The following is a 13176-nucleotide window of genomic DNA, read 5'->3' as shown; positions in this document are numbered from 1 at the left end:
TAAAGGGAAAACAGATAAATAAGCTTTAGAAACATTAATTTTAAAACACGAAAAAGAAAAGTTGCTCTAAACCATCTATTACAGAAGTGTTCAAATACTACTTAGAAGACAACATTTTAAAATTCAAAAAATGAAATAACCTGGATCTAATTTTAAACAAGTTTTGCATGGTGTAACACCATTGATGTCAGCAGAATAATTTCCAAGTTATAAATTTGTTAACATAATGTTAGTTCAAGGTTGCAGTACAGCAGATGAGAATCACTTTGAAAGTACAGTAAGAGATGGAAGACTATACGCTAATGTTGAATAATCTGCTAGGAGATGATTTGCTTTCTGCCTACACACCCAAGCTACATATTAACTAATGCTACCGCAGAGACTGCCATTTCCTAAGGCATAAAGTGAAATAATAACATTCTGACATTAAGAATAATTAATATTTTCTCTTATGAATATTGTTCAAATAAAAGGATGTTGTATTTTAATATACACGTTTACCAAGACCGTACAAAAAACAAAACTCCTATTTTACTTGCTGCTCTTTTGCCAAGCACAGATAATGATTAGTAAATACCTTCAAGCTGATGAACAAAGATAGGGAGTTACATCTTTAAAAAGCAATAGCAACCTCCTCAGAAGTGTAATCTATCTGTAGTTCAAAATCCAAAGTAAACAGCTTGGACACCTATCGTAAACAAGGCAAACTGGCACTTTCAGACAACAAGCGCTGATGAAATAGTCTTTAACAGACTTGTTTTGTTTTCTCAGGTAGACGCACACATACATGCAGACTCAGTAGTTAAATACACAGTGGCAGCCTTGGCCAACGTAGGGTCAGGAAGCATTTCTGTACCACATGCATCAACCAAGCAGGTGCTTCATAGGCTGCTTCACTCCTTCAGGTAACCATTGAACATATACTCCAAATAAAACCTTTGCAGCAATACTGAACACAGCGAGTCAAGCTGGACCATGATCTGCTGCTCAGCTCCAGGGCCATGAGGTGAAGACTGAGCGTGGGACAAATACTAGGTCACAGAAACCAAATTAAGAATGGAAAGTGGAACAGAAGCTCAAAGCTTGGTTGTTACCTATGTAAATGAGGGCTGTGCTTATTATTTAGGAACAAGGAAGGAGGTGGATGGACTACATCTGCATCAGTGCAACAACAAGCAGAACAGGGTAAAGAGAATTGACCTTGCAGGGTAAAACATGCATGGCAGCATGGAGCAGAGGGAATTCTAGTAGGTGAGTGCTCACAGAAAGAGTGCAGGAATTAAAAACATAGAGCAGTTTATGCAAAGTGAGAGGGAAAAGCAAAAGAACAAATATCTGACACTGATGCCATGTAAGTTAACAGTAACCTCCAGAAGAGTTGCGTGTGAAGCTGAATTGAAGAAGAGTTATATGACAAAATAATGTAGTAGTTTTCATATGATGATTATGACATTTGAAATAAAAGAGTTGCTGACAGAACAGTACATTTAACTGTAGCACTTTGAAAAAATCAGAGGACATCTAAATGAAGGACATCTTGTGAAGAACAAAAATTGAAATGCTAGTACTACAGAGGTCAGGATGCTGGAATATGATGGAAGACATTGGAGAAGGCACTGCCTGCAAAAAAAATTCTTCAGAACTTAAAAACCTCAGAAAAAGAACTAATTAATAAGGGGAGGGCTATGAGAAAAAATAATGCTCTCACAGGAGATTTGAAAAGGACAATAGTTTTTTTGGATAGTGATACACTAGATCTTAAGGAATGAAAAGTAAAGGGAGCTTCAAGTAGCAATGGATAAAAGTGATGAATAATGGCATGTAGTACAAAGGCATAGAGATGCACAATGCTACAAATTGGAGAGAAGGCAGAAAGCAGTGGCAGCATTTCATTTACACCCACTGCTACCACAAGCGGTAATTGAAATAAACAAACAAACAAACCCCTGTTCAATTATTCAGGCCAGATAATTTAGAGTTGTTTGTTTGTGGCAGATCTTTTGTTGATAGAGCTGAAATCATGCCAGTTAAAGGTTAAATCCTGCCTGCTAGACATAGCTTGGGGTATGGGGCATCATGTTACACGTCTCAGAGGAAACTCAGGCCTCCCAAAACCCCTCAGAAATCCCATGGCTAGTTAATCCATGCTGCTGCACTCTTCTGCTGAATTCGTGCTGTAGACTATGCTTCAAAAATGCCACAATCTCATGTCTTTCTGAAGCCTCACAATCTCATACTTCCTGCAGTACAGAGATTGCAGTTTATCCTAGCAATGAGACGGTTAAAATACATTTATTTTTTGCATTCCCTGAATTGTATTTTAGTGTGGCTTGAAGTTACTATTCAGACTTACTTTCTCTCTGCCTCATCTCTTCTACACACAACAGTATACTCCATAGGCCACGCACTGGGCAAAATAAAGCCAGGATTATATTCAGTACTGTCTTCGACTGCAGGACCATGCTCTGCTTTATCAGCCAAATCAAATTTCTACTTTGTAATTTCCAATTTCTAGTTACAGACTACTGATGCATATCTTCTTTTTGCACTGTGAGACATGGTTGGATGAGTAAATCTCAGATTTCTTCCAAATTGCTAAAAATAGCAAAGAATGTTTGACACTGCCTAGCAGGGTCACCCCATTCTGCTGAGTCTTTCATCCGAGAAACCTCCCTGAAGGCAAAGGGACAACTCCTGTATGTTCTCTATGGACTTGTTAGTGGGCGTGATTCAGCACTTCTCCATTCCATCCTTGTGTCAGTACAATTAAGTCAATGGTGATAATGCCAAGAAAAAACTGAAGAGCTTAATGCAAAGGTGAGTCAGCTCCCACATGCTATAAAATGTAAAAGGACCGTTTCATAGCAGGATGATGAGGGGTTGGAACTCGCTTATCAGAAAATATATGCTTCAAAGCCATTCTTGATCATTTTGGAATTGCCATTACAAAATCAGCATAGGTTCTATTGTTAGTCAGATCATAATTGGGCAGGAAACATGCCAATGCAAACTTGCTGAAAAATATTTCATATTTGCTCTTGAACAATGAATTGGTCTGCCAGAGTGAAAATATATATATATATTTATATATTTATATGTATAAGACTGACAATGGACTACATTGTTTTTGATGTTGCAGCATGGACAAATCACAGGTGTATTACGTAAATAACTGTCAAACTGACAATTAATATCAATTACTCTTTAATCTGACATATTACATTGGGTGCAGCGAATGCAAAATCTGTCCAGAATAGATCATAGATATGTACCCTTCAATTAGACATGGGGGAGGAGGAAATTCTGTTCTCTGGGAAAGCAGAGCATTTAACTCCTGAACTGCTAAACATTCTCTGCGGATGAAACTCAGCCCTTTGAAAGGAACTTGTCCAAACCTCTTCTGAGTCCTACTGATTTCAAAAGCATAAGTGGCATTTAAGTAGCCAGAAGGACTTGTTCGTCTTCTTTCTATACATATGCACGCTCAAGTGCACACAGTGTTTATCAGTATCTTTCTCTGACACAAAAAGAGTAGAGGAAACAGGAGAGGGATCTGGATCTGACCTCCTGAAACAATGCCTTTGGAGTCAGAAAGTGAGAGAGCACTCACAAAGCTACACAGGAGATAGAAGCAGGCACTTTCATGGCATCTCAGCACTGGGACTTAACTGGACTGGAAGAACATGCAACTCTTTGTCTATGCAGAGAAAAACTACAGGCACTAGCTTCCTTAGGCTAAGTATGTATATGGTGTGTGTACCTCTGAGATCTTTTTTCAGGCTTTAAGACATTGAACAGATCCCTAAGACTCAAAATAGCACTCAAAATAGCAATACGACAGTCTCCTTGAAAAGACAAACTGCAAAAACATCATCAGCATTAACCCAATAGACTATCTTGAGATAAATTAGACAGTAGATAGAGTCTCAGCAAGATTTTCAAGCAATACATAAATGCTGTCATGACAATACCTCAAAACCTCAAAAGAAAGCAAGCATGGCTATGACAGTCTGTGGCTTACAAAGAATACATGAAGGAAGCAAAAAGCACATCACTTGCTCTTCTGAAGAAAACACCTGATCTGTGCCATAATATTTCTACTGTTATATAGCTTTCCTTCACATACATTGCAACTGCTTCCAGATTTTGAATTTACTTTTCGTTTTATTTATTGTCTCCTGTATTGACTCAAAATAGGATACTATCTTAGTTCTATCTTAATTAACCGTTTTTATGCCTTGTGAAGCTTCTCCTATTTGTTGACTTCTCAGAGAGACGGCTGAAGGAAAATGCCTACCTAACTTCTCATTAGTCATTAAATATGCAGTCAGAATTCTCCCTCTTGCCAGCCACCAACACATACTAAAAATTTCACTGATACGACATCTCAATATCATGAGACTCATATCTGTGTCTCAAATTCATACGGGCTTTCTAAATGCAAATATTTATCAAGATACCTTGAAGTCAGCAAATAATGCTCTGAGACATAGATTTGCAGAACAAAACAAAACAAAAACAAAAACCCAAAAACATTTTAAATAACTCCATTTTCACTTAATATGCATTAAACACAATAAATATTATTGAAAATATCCCCATTTGTTTGAGAACATAAGCATCCACTCCTCTACCCAGTGACTTCATGACTTCATACTCAGAGATGGTGCTTCATATTGCTTTCTGAGCTCAAGAGTTAGAATGACTTTGTGTCTCTCAGTTCAGAAGACAGAAAGGGGAAAATGTCAGAAAATGGTGTCTTTACGTTCACTTGAAAAAAAAAAAAAGAAGGAGAAAAGGAATGTGACTACCTGCAAGTAATTGGTAGTATCTATCAGATGGAAACTAGATTAAAAAAAAATAAATTAAGAACTTCACGCCTGAACAAGAAAGCCCCTGTTATTCAGGAACATGGGACCCATTTTCAGTTTTGAGTTTCCACAACTAAGGCCAAGTTTTAATTCCCTTGCTTGTGCAATGAAGTACTGTTGACTTTGGTGACCTCCTTATGTGAAGGAAGTAAAGAATTTAGCAATTCCCATGGATGTCTCTGGAGAAGTTCAACTTATGCCACGGATAACTCAGACAATCGTCGTTCTGACGGAGATTATGTTAACAATATTATCTCAAGACTCGTTGTTCCACTGCATTAGGTACACAAAGGCTTTCTTTTAACATTATAGTAAGCCACCTACCACTGTCATGTGCCAATGAATCTTTGATGAAACATTCAGGAACAAGAAAATCCCTCTCCCTTCTTCAACTTGGCATTCTAACTTCATTGCTGACTTTCATTATGGTACTACACCTACTGAGATACTAATCTTTCTGCCTTTTAGGTTGTAAAGCATTGGAATATTCATGCAACTGCCAAGGGAATATGCCTACACCCACGCAACACCAGTGGCACTGGGGTAATTCTTGGTACCACCTTTTGGAGACATCCGTACTGCAGCGCTTGAAAAGCAATGGGATCGGCTTTTCATTTCATTTTGTGCTTTCACAAAGCATCTCAAGTTGCTGCCCTGACATGTCTGAGTAAAGCAGGAGGCCTCCTGCCAGTAAGCTACCCTGAGGTATGCAGGCCCGCCGCTCCCAGCTCTGGGGCCACAGTTACACAGGCGGATAGCTGGCTGCTGCCAGTGCTCTGCACGCCTCCCAGGGTGTACAGATCAGTGTGTGCACAAGGAAGGAGAAACCAGCCATCGTTTGCTTCTGCAGTAAATTCATGCATACAAAAATAAGGAAGAAGTGGGGAAAAAGAAGAGACTGTAATACAAACAGACACATCATAAGAGTCCCTTTCAAAGAAAAATCCCATTCAAATCAGCACTGAGTAACCAAGCGGATATTTGCAAGAAAAGTTCTTGCAAACTTTCTTTCTATAAGAAAAGTTCTGTTTAGTCACATGGTCCCAGTCCTGGTCACACCACAGCTAATGGCTGAGAGTAGTAGCAACTATGTCAGCAGCATTCCTGAAAGCGAGTATAGTTCTCCAATATGGTGGTTGTGCTATAACCAATCCAACTTATACGAAAGCTAAGCCACACATACTTTATAGTACTTAGATGTTATGTGAAGAGAAGTTACATGACACTGAACTATGAAAATAGTCTCATGGAAACAAAACTCAACGTTTTGCTATATTTACTAGAGCGAGATGCGGCATCATATACATCTATTTTTATTATGTAGTTCCACGGCCAAAAAGTAACCTGAGGAGGATTCATACCACACAGTTCAAAAGAAATACAAGCACAAGTCTAGGTAATATCCACCTTTCTACTCCATGAAGAATTAAAATTCTGGGATTCCCAGAGGTTTTTGAGCTTTGCTTGCAAGCTCAAAGTCCAAAGCAAATTACATTCCCACAACAAAGACCAGGCAGCCTGGCCTGATGCCATTCCATCACAGTCTCAGATATATGTCAATGTCACAACTGTGGTGAATATGCCATACTCATTGAGGGTGTCACAGGGAGACAGGCAGGCCTGTCACAAGAAGAGGAGATTTGATAATTTTGGGGAGGAAAATGATTCTTCAGGCAAAAGAGATCACGGACCACCTATCATCAATTCATCAGAAACACAGCCAATTCCTCCAACCAACAATGTGTTCAGTGTCTGTCCTTCATATGAACTCAGCATGGCTCAATGCACATTCGGTTGTTACAGTGTTATTGGTACATAATGCAGGAGCACAAGCAACACAGTGCTCCTGACTGGCTTTGTAATGTGTCCATAGGCTGCTGTCTGTGTCAGGCATGAACTGGACTTTGTAGTTGTTCACCAAAAATATCAACAGTCCAACATGGTTGTTCTTTTATGCATATTTCCAGTAGATGTGGCATACAAGTCAACTGGGTTATTTATCACCGTTTCTTGGCTTTTTAAGTCCTTGCTCTACAGTCCACTCAATAACTTCATTGCTGGCTTCCCCAGTTAACTGAGGGAAAAATCCACGAACATGCCCTTCCTAAAGAGACTTTAGGAGATGCTTCTATGTAACTCAGGGTTCACTTAGAGCGATTGATGCTGCTTCCGCAGAGACCTGCTGCACCTAAAACAGCAGGCAAAGTGGTCATCTTATCAGAAACAAAATCATCTTTCCCTGTTTGTTAAGAACTTCATCTTCTGATGAACTGAAACTTAGCATCTAATGCTAAGACTTCTAATAATCTTTTAGCTGCCAGAAACTTACTGCATAATTTCTGACTGCATGAGTCTATCAGGACACAATCTAAAATGATAGATTTACAACAGCTCATGGATTACCATCCACCAAGCTGAGTAGTGGTTCCCAGTTCTGTTCATGATCCTAGCCTACATAATTCCTAGCTGAGATACTTTCATATATGCCACTTTCACATTCTGATACGTAAATAAATAAATGAAAGAAAACCTGGTTACAGTTGTTACAATTAAGTTCCACCTCAACACATTTAACGCATGCTAGTGGGTAATCCTGAACTACTTAACTGGCACCACCAGTTCAAACTATCACCAGTTGTGTGGTTTGCACGCATATCCCATATCCCTCCAAAGCTTTTAACCTTTTACTAGTTATTATTTTAGAGGAATGTGATACATAAATTTAAACATGTCAGACACAGTGTTCAACACTTCTAATGATCTATTACCCTCATATTATTGAAGTCCCTGAGGAAGTTTGGCAGACGTCATTCAATCATCAAGCTATCATTACTATGTTCTAGCTTTAATCTAAAGTGCCTAAGAGCTTTTGTGCTTCTTAATTCATATTCTATCACTGTAAGGGGAAAAAGAATAAAAAGTGGGGAGGAATGAGTAGAAATACATAGTTCACCTTAGTTGGCCTACAGTTTGTCATGTTTGGAGAATAGATTTTGGTTTTCCAAAATAGATTACTTGCTCTCATGATAGCTATAAATGTATTTCTACTAAAGTTCCAGAGTTATCTGACTAATTTACTCAATATACATCTGGATCATATTATAGTAAAAGCAACAGACTACAGTAAAAATGAAATACTTCAGAAAACAAGAGTTGTTGATTCAACTCTTTCTAGTATAGGAAAAGAAGCAGAAAGACAACAGCTTGTACACAAATACATTATTCTTCATGACTCTGCCTCACAGTACCACTGTGTTATTGGTACCTCAGTTTCTGATTATCTCTCCCTGGCAATTCAGAAGCATAACTGATTAAGTAGCAGTATGGTTTTATGATTGCCTCATTGTTTGGGTAACTTGCTGCATCTGCTAAGGACAAGATTCAGGCTATTTATTGTGAGCAGCAACAACTCAAGGAGTGATTCAGGTTGTCAATCCAGAGAACTGCCTACAGTCTTCCTTATTATGTTATCCTTCATATTCCAAGGCTTATATCATGCCTTTTCTCCGTACTAAGCAATCTAGTAACCCCTGTCTTTCTTTAAAATTTGTTTTCTAAATTTCCAGTCATTTTGGTTGATTCTCCCTGATTAAATCAGTGCATGTCCTCTTGCAATGTGGTACACAAAACCAGGCACCATCTTCTTGTTGGATGCCTTGCCAGCACTGAGCAGAAGGATCGCTTCATGAGTTTCAGACACAGTGTTCCCATTCATCACATCCAGTAGGACGCCTGTTATTCCAAAACAGCACAACAAAGCTGGCAAGTTTTTAGATGGCAGTTCTGTATGATATCCATAAACTCTTTTCTGGAAAATGGCTTTTTAGCTCGTTTTTAATCCTATTAATCCTGATCTACTAGATATCTCTTACTTAAGCATAGTACTTGGCATGCATTCTCATTCAACAGTACCTTATTCATGTCAGACCATTTGTGCACTGGTGAAGATCACTTTGAACTCTGAGCCTTTCCTCCCAATTTGGTTTCAGTTGGCTTTCTTGTCTTGAGTGTTAAGCAAATCCTATCTAACACTCTTCAGATTCTACAAATATTGCCTGTCCTGTCACCCTTAAAATACTGAAAAGGCTTCTGTAAAACCCCGTCTGAAATTTGTCCTAGGTTGAAACTCTTTGTACAAAGGCAGAGTATTGCTTAAATATTTCTTTGTATAGATTCTCTTTAAGATAATACAACCTCTTCAGCAAATCCTCTTCAAACGTACACCCTCGCCTAATCACAAATGAGTCAGGATGCCAGTTAGTCAACCAAATAACAGATTCTGGCAAAAAGAGAAGGATTTATTTTTTCTGGATGGAGAGCATTCCTATGCAGGGTAGAAAGCTAAGTCAACAGAACAGTACAAAAGCCCAGCTCTTACCCACAACTATCCTTTAAATACAGACAACTGACAGCGGGGTGTGATTCCCAGGAACAGCCCAGCGGTTTTGGCTCCTGTCCGAGCCCAAGGAGGTACAAACACTGCTCATCCACCCTGTCTTCCAGAACAGCATACACACAGGCAGTGCTTCACAGATCCTCCCTTGCCACCATCGCTTCCTCTCAAACAACTATCTTAGTCTGATCTCCTAACAGGTAAAGTGAGCGGATTTGAGACACGTAGACTAACAACCCCAAAATAATGTGTGAAAAGTTGAAGACCTCTTCCCATGCTCACTGGATATAATGGTAGCGCTCCCACTGACCTTAGGGGAAAGTCTGCAGAGCCTTTAAAGTTAGCTTTGATTTTTAAATTTCATTCTAAATGGAAAGAGTAAGGCTGGCAGAGTGTTAAAGACCAGCTCTAACTCCACCTGCAGCAATTAGAAAGGACATGATGCAAGGGAAGGGAAGCAAAATCCAAGTGCAAGCTGCTTTCCAGCAGCAAACTATACAAGTCATGAGAGTCCTTGGGGGTCTGATGATTTCCAGTACTCTTTACGGTGATTTAATTAATTGGAAAATGAAAGAAATTAAGAATCATTATTTGAATTGCTGAAAAAAAAGAAGAAAAAAGGAATTGAAGAGAATGGATTGAGTGTTTTTTTCTCTTTAAGTTGATGAGTCTGAGTAAGGCAGAGTCTTCAGTTTGCTTTTGACATTCAGCCCTTTGAAGTTTTTTTTTTTTTTTTACGATAAAATATTGCATTTGGATTTTGAAACCAATTAGAATGTATTACAGCATTAGATTATTGGGAGCTGAAACCTAGCTAGGGCCGTAGAGAATTTATTCACACAGAGTGTAATTTTACCATAATTTACATTTGACTGCAATACTTCCTACATGTCCCTTCGTATAACATGTTACTTTTGTCTGCTTTCATACCAGAAGTTCCTTAGGATGAAGACATTCTTTACTTTTGCCTTATGCGGTGCCAAATACATTGCCAGTACTTAAAATAAATAGCAGCAATACAAGCTCGTTATCATGCAATTTAAGCCCTGGCAATCTATACTTGATCCAGGAAAGCCAGTTTTTTTCTGACACTATCTGTGCTATCTGGGGAGGGACTGTGCTAATACCTTCCATGTGTGTTAAAACAGCCTTTGCTAAGAAGGTTTTCATGCTGTCTGTGACTCTGATTTCACATACCCCTTTCCACACTGATGTAACTGTTGTCTTCAGTACAGTTGCACTTCATACAGGACCTTCTCCGAGAGACTCCATGAGGAAGAGGAGAAAATATGAACTATTGTTTCTTGAGCCAATGCATACAAACCTTGCATGACTTTACTTTTTATATATTTTAGTAATAGGCATCGCAGTTTTGAGCTTACTTTCCAAACACCAGCTCACTATTTTGCTTGGGGCCAGAAGAGATTTGTCTTTAATTCTTTTACTATTCCACCTCCCATCCAATACATAGGCAGTTTAGGCAAAAATTGCCTTTGTGGTATTTAATTTAAACAACCAGAAATGGGTCTGTGCTGTCTGAATTGTGTTGGAGCACAATCTTGTTGGCAAGAAAACAGTCTTCACAGTGCTTTGGGTGCCCTGCAGCCACTGACTCCTTGTACAGTAAATCACAGAAAGGACCCGATCATCAAGCTACACACACCCGTGTGCCACAGGACTCCTGGTATTCTAAGTGAAAAGCAAAGGCAATTGAAAGAGATTCAAATACAATGATCTGGAAAGCCAGAAGAAATTTGTCTCATGCATCTCTCGTTGTATGCACATATGTCTACAGACATAACATATACAGATGTATGCCTACAGAACGATGTTCTTTCTGTAAACAAATATGGATGACAAAGACAAACAGATTTCCAACTCTGCATTCTGAAATGGTCCGTATTATCTTGTGGAGTGGCAATGTATTATTTATTAGTGATATAAAATGATACATGCTCGCAAAGAAAGCTGCTCCTGGAGTCAGATGCATGCATTACATCACTTGTGGCCACATGTGAATGTTATTTGTGTATGTACTCTGAAACAAAATAAGGGGGGTAGACAAAGAGATATTCCTCCCACACCCTGCATGCCAGAATCTCGTTTCCTATCCTCAGCTGGTGCTCAAGAGTCTGACTCCAGCAATAACAGTCTCCCACTGAGATTAAAGCACTGGCAAACACAGCTTATCTTGGTTAATGTATACTTAAGTTTTGTGTGTATTATACATACATATATTTACATATATAGGCACACACACATATGTATATATTTATAGCTATCTCTCTCTACTGATACACGTATTGTGTTTATGCACTTTTATAAATATGATATGTAAGAAATCTTTTGCAGAGAGGAAACAGTCCCCGGGTGGGAATATACTAGTAAATTTGAGTCCAAGTCATATGAAATTGGACTTCAGCAGCAGCCCCCTGCCTCTTCTGTAGCTAGAGGGACACAAACACTGCCCGAAATCCCTGGCTCCCTCCCACAGAGGATGCTGGGCTCAGCTCCTGTTGCAATGCTGTGGCTCCCACCTGGCTGATCCTGGCCACTCTTGCTAGTACTGTTCGTTCTTCCACCTCACATGAACTATACTGTACTGTGAACCTAAAACGCTCGCAGACATGTGGGAGCCAAAGCAACAGAACACATTTTTGTGAGGTAAGCCATCAGCTGTGTCTGAAGCATGTGGGAAAGACCCTGTAAATGGTGCAGGTTGACTCTTTTGTTCAGCATTTCTTGAGGCACTGCAGTATTTACCAAACTTCTCTGTGGGAACAATCATGTTGGTGAATGTGGTTCACAAGACCATCGGTTTTAAGTTTAAATTCATCTGGGCAGACACATTTAGAAAGGGAAAAGAAAAAAGAAAGGAATCCAAATGTTGTGGATCATAAACAAGCTGAGACCAGTAGAAAGGCTAGTGGGACGCTATCAGCTCTTACCTGTACCATCATAAAGCAACAATAAACCTCCCAGAAAAAAAAACATAAAATGCCCTTGCTGGGAAATGAAAATTCATTAGTAGGGTGACCGAACACAAATAAATGCACATATGCAATCACGTCTGTATAGCTGCCAGCCGTGAAGGGTTTATACTTCAGATTTGTGTGACATCTGTTGATTACCGAGCAAATTAGTTTCACCTGAAAACTAAATGGATCCATACAATCCAAGCATGCTGGTGCTTAGAGGACACAAACAGACCAGAAGCCTTCCTACAAGGGAAATGCTAAAACTGCCAATTTTTACTATTGCATCATTTTGGCACAGAAAAAGGGAAGGACGGGATGTACATAAACAAAAGCTGTTATTTTAAATCTACCAAAAAACTCATGTGTAAATATATAACAGTGAGTCAGAAAAGTGAGAAGTAGGTGGAGTTTGATCATGTCCTGTTTTAGGTGGATACAAATGACTTGGAAGTAGGGAAGTTAAGCTTGTAAAGTGCCTGAAATTCCAAGACTGAGTTGCAGACACATAAAGAAGTGAGCCAAAGAAACCATGCAAGCAAACCTGCTGGCAAGAGAAACATCATAGAGCAACTGTCTGCTAGGATCAGCAGATGTAGAAAAGTTGTTAACGACACAAAAATGGAAATGCTGTGGAAAGGTACTGATAAAAGAGTGAAGGGGTCATGGGGAACAACTGTTGTTTAAAATCAACAATGCAAGTCATTAAAACAGCTGAGGTTCCTCTGACTTTGTGATGTGCAATATAAATAGTATTGTCTGGGGGTAAATTGCACATGAAGCACTTTTATGGAGCAAAACAATTTTTTTGCTAGGTCAGATACCTACATATGCATAATAATTTCAGTAGGAGGCAGACACATAATTGGAGAGTATATAAAATGAACAACATGAAATGCACTGGCATAAAACAACAAAAGCAAAGTAGGTGTACCTC

The 13176-nt window shown here is 39.1% G+C and overlaps 1 protein-coding gene across 2 annotated transcripts in view; it reads right to left on the bottom strand.

The window, feature by feature from the left end:
• GMDS (GDP-mannose 4,6-dehydratase) overlaps nucleotides 1-13176 on the bottom strand; it is a 389475-nt gene that overhangs the window by 38620 nt on the left and 337679 nt on the right. The gene's annotated exons all lie outside the window — the stretch shown is intronic.

The sequence above is a fragment of the Lagopus muta genome, chromosome 3, assembly GCF_023343835.1.
Source record: "Lagopus muta isolate bLagMut1 chromosome 3, bLagMut1 primary, whole genome shotgun sequence".
NCBI lineage: Eukaryota > Metazoa > Chordata > Aves > Galliformes > Phasianidae > Lagopus > Lagopus muta.
The sequence above is the reverse complement of the archived record's forward strand: the minus strand, read 5'-3'. Positions and strand labels throughout refer to the sequence as shown.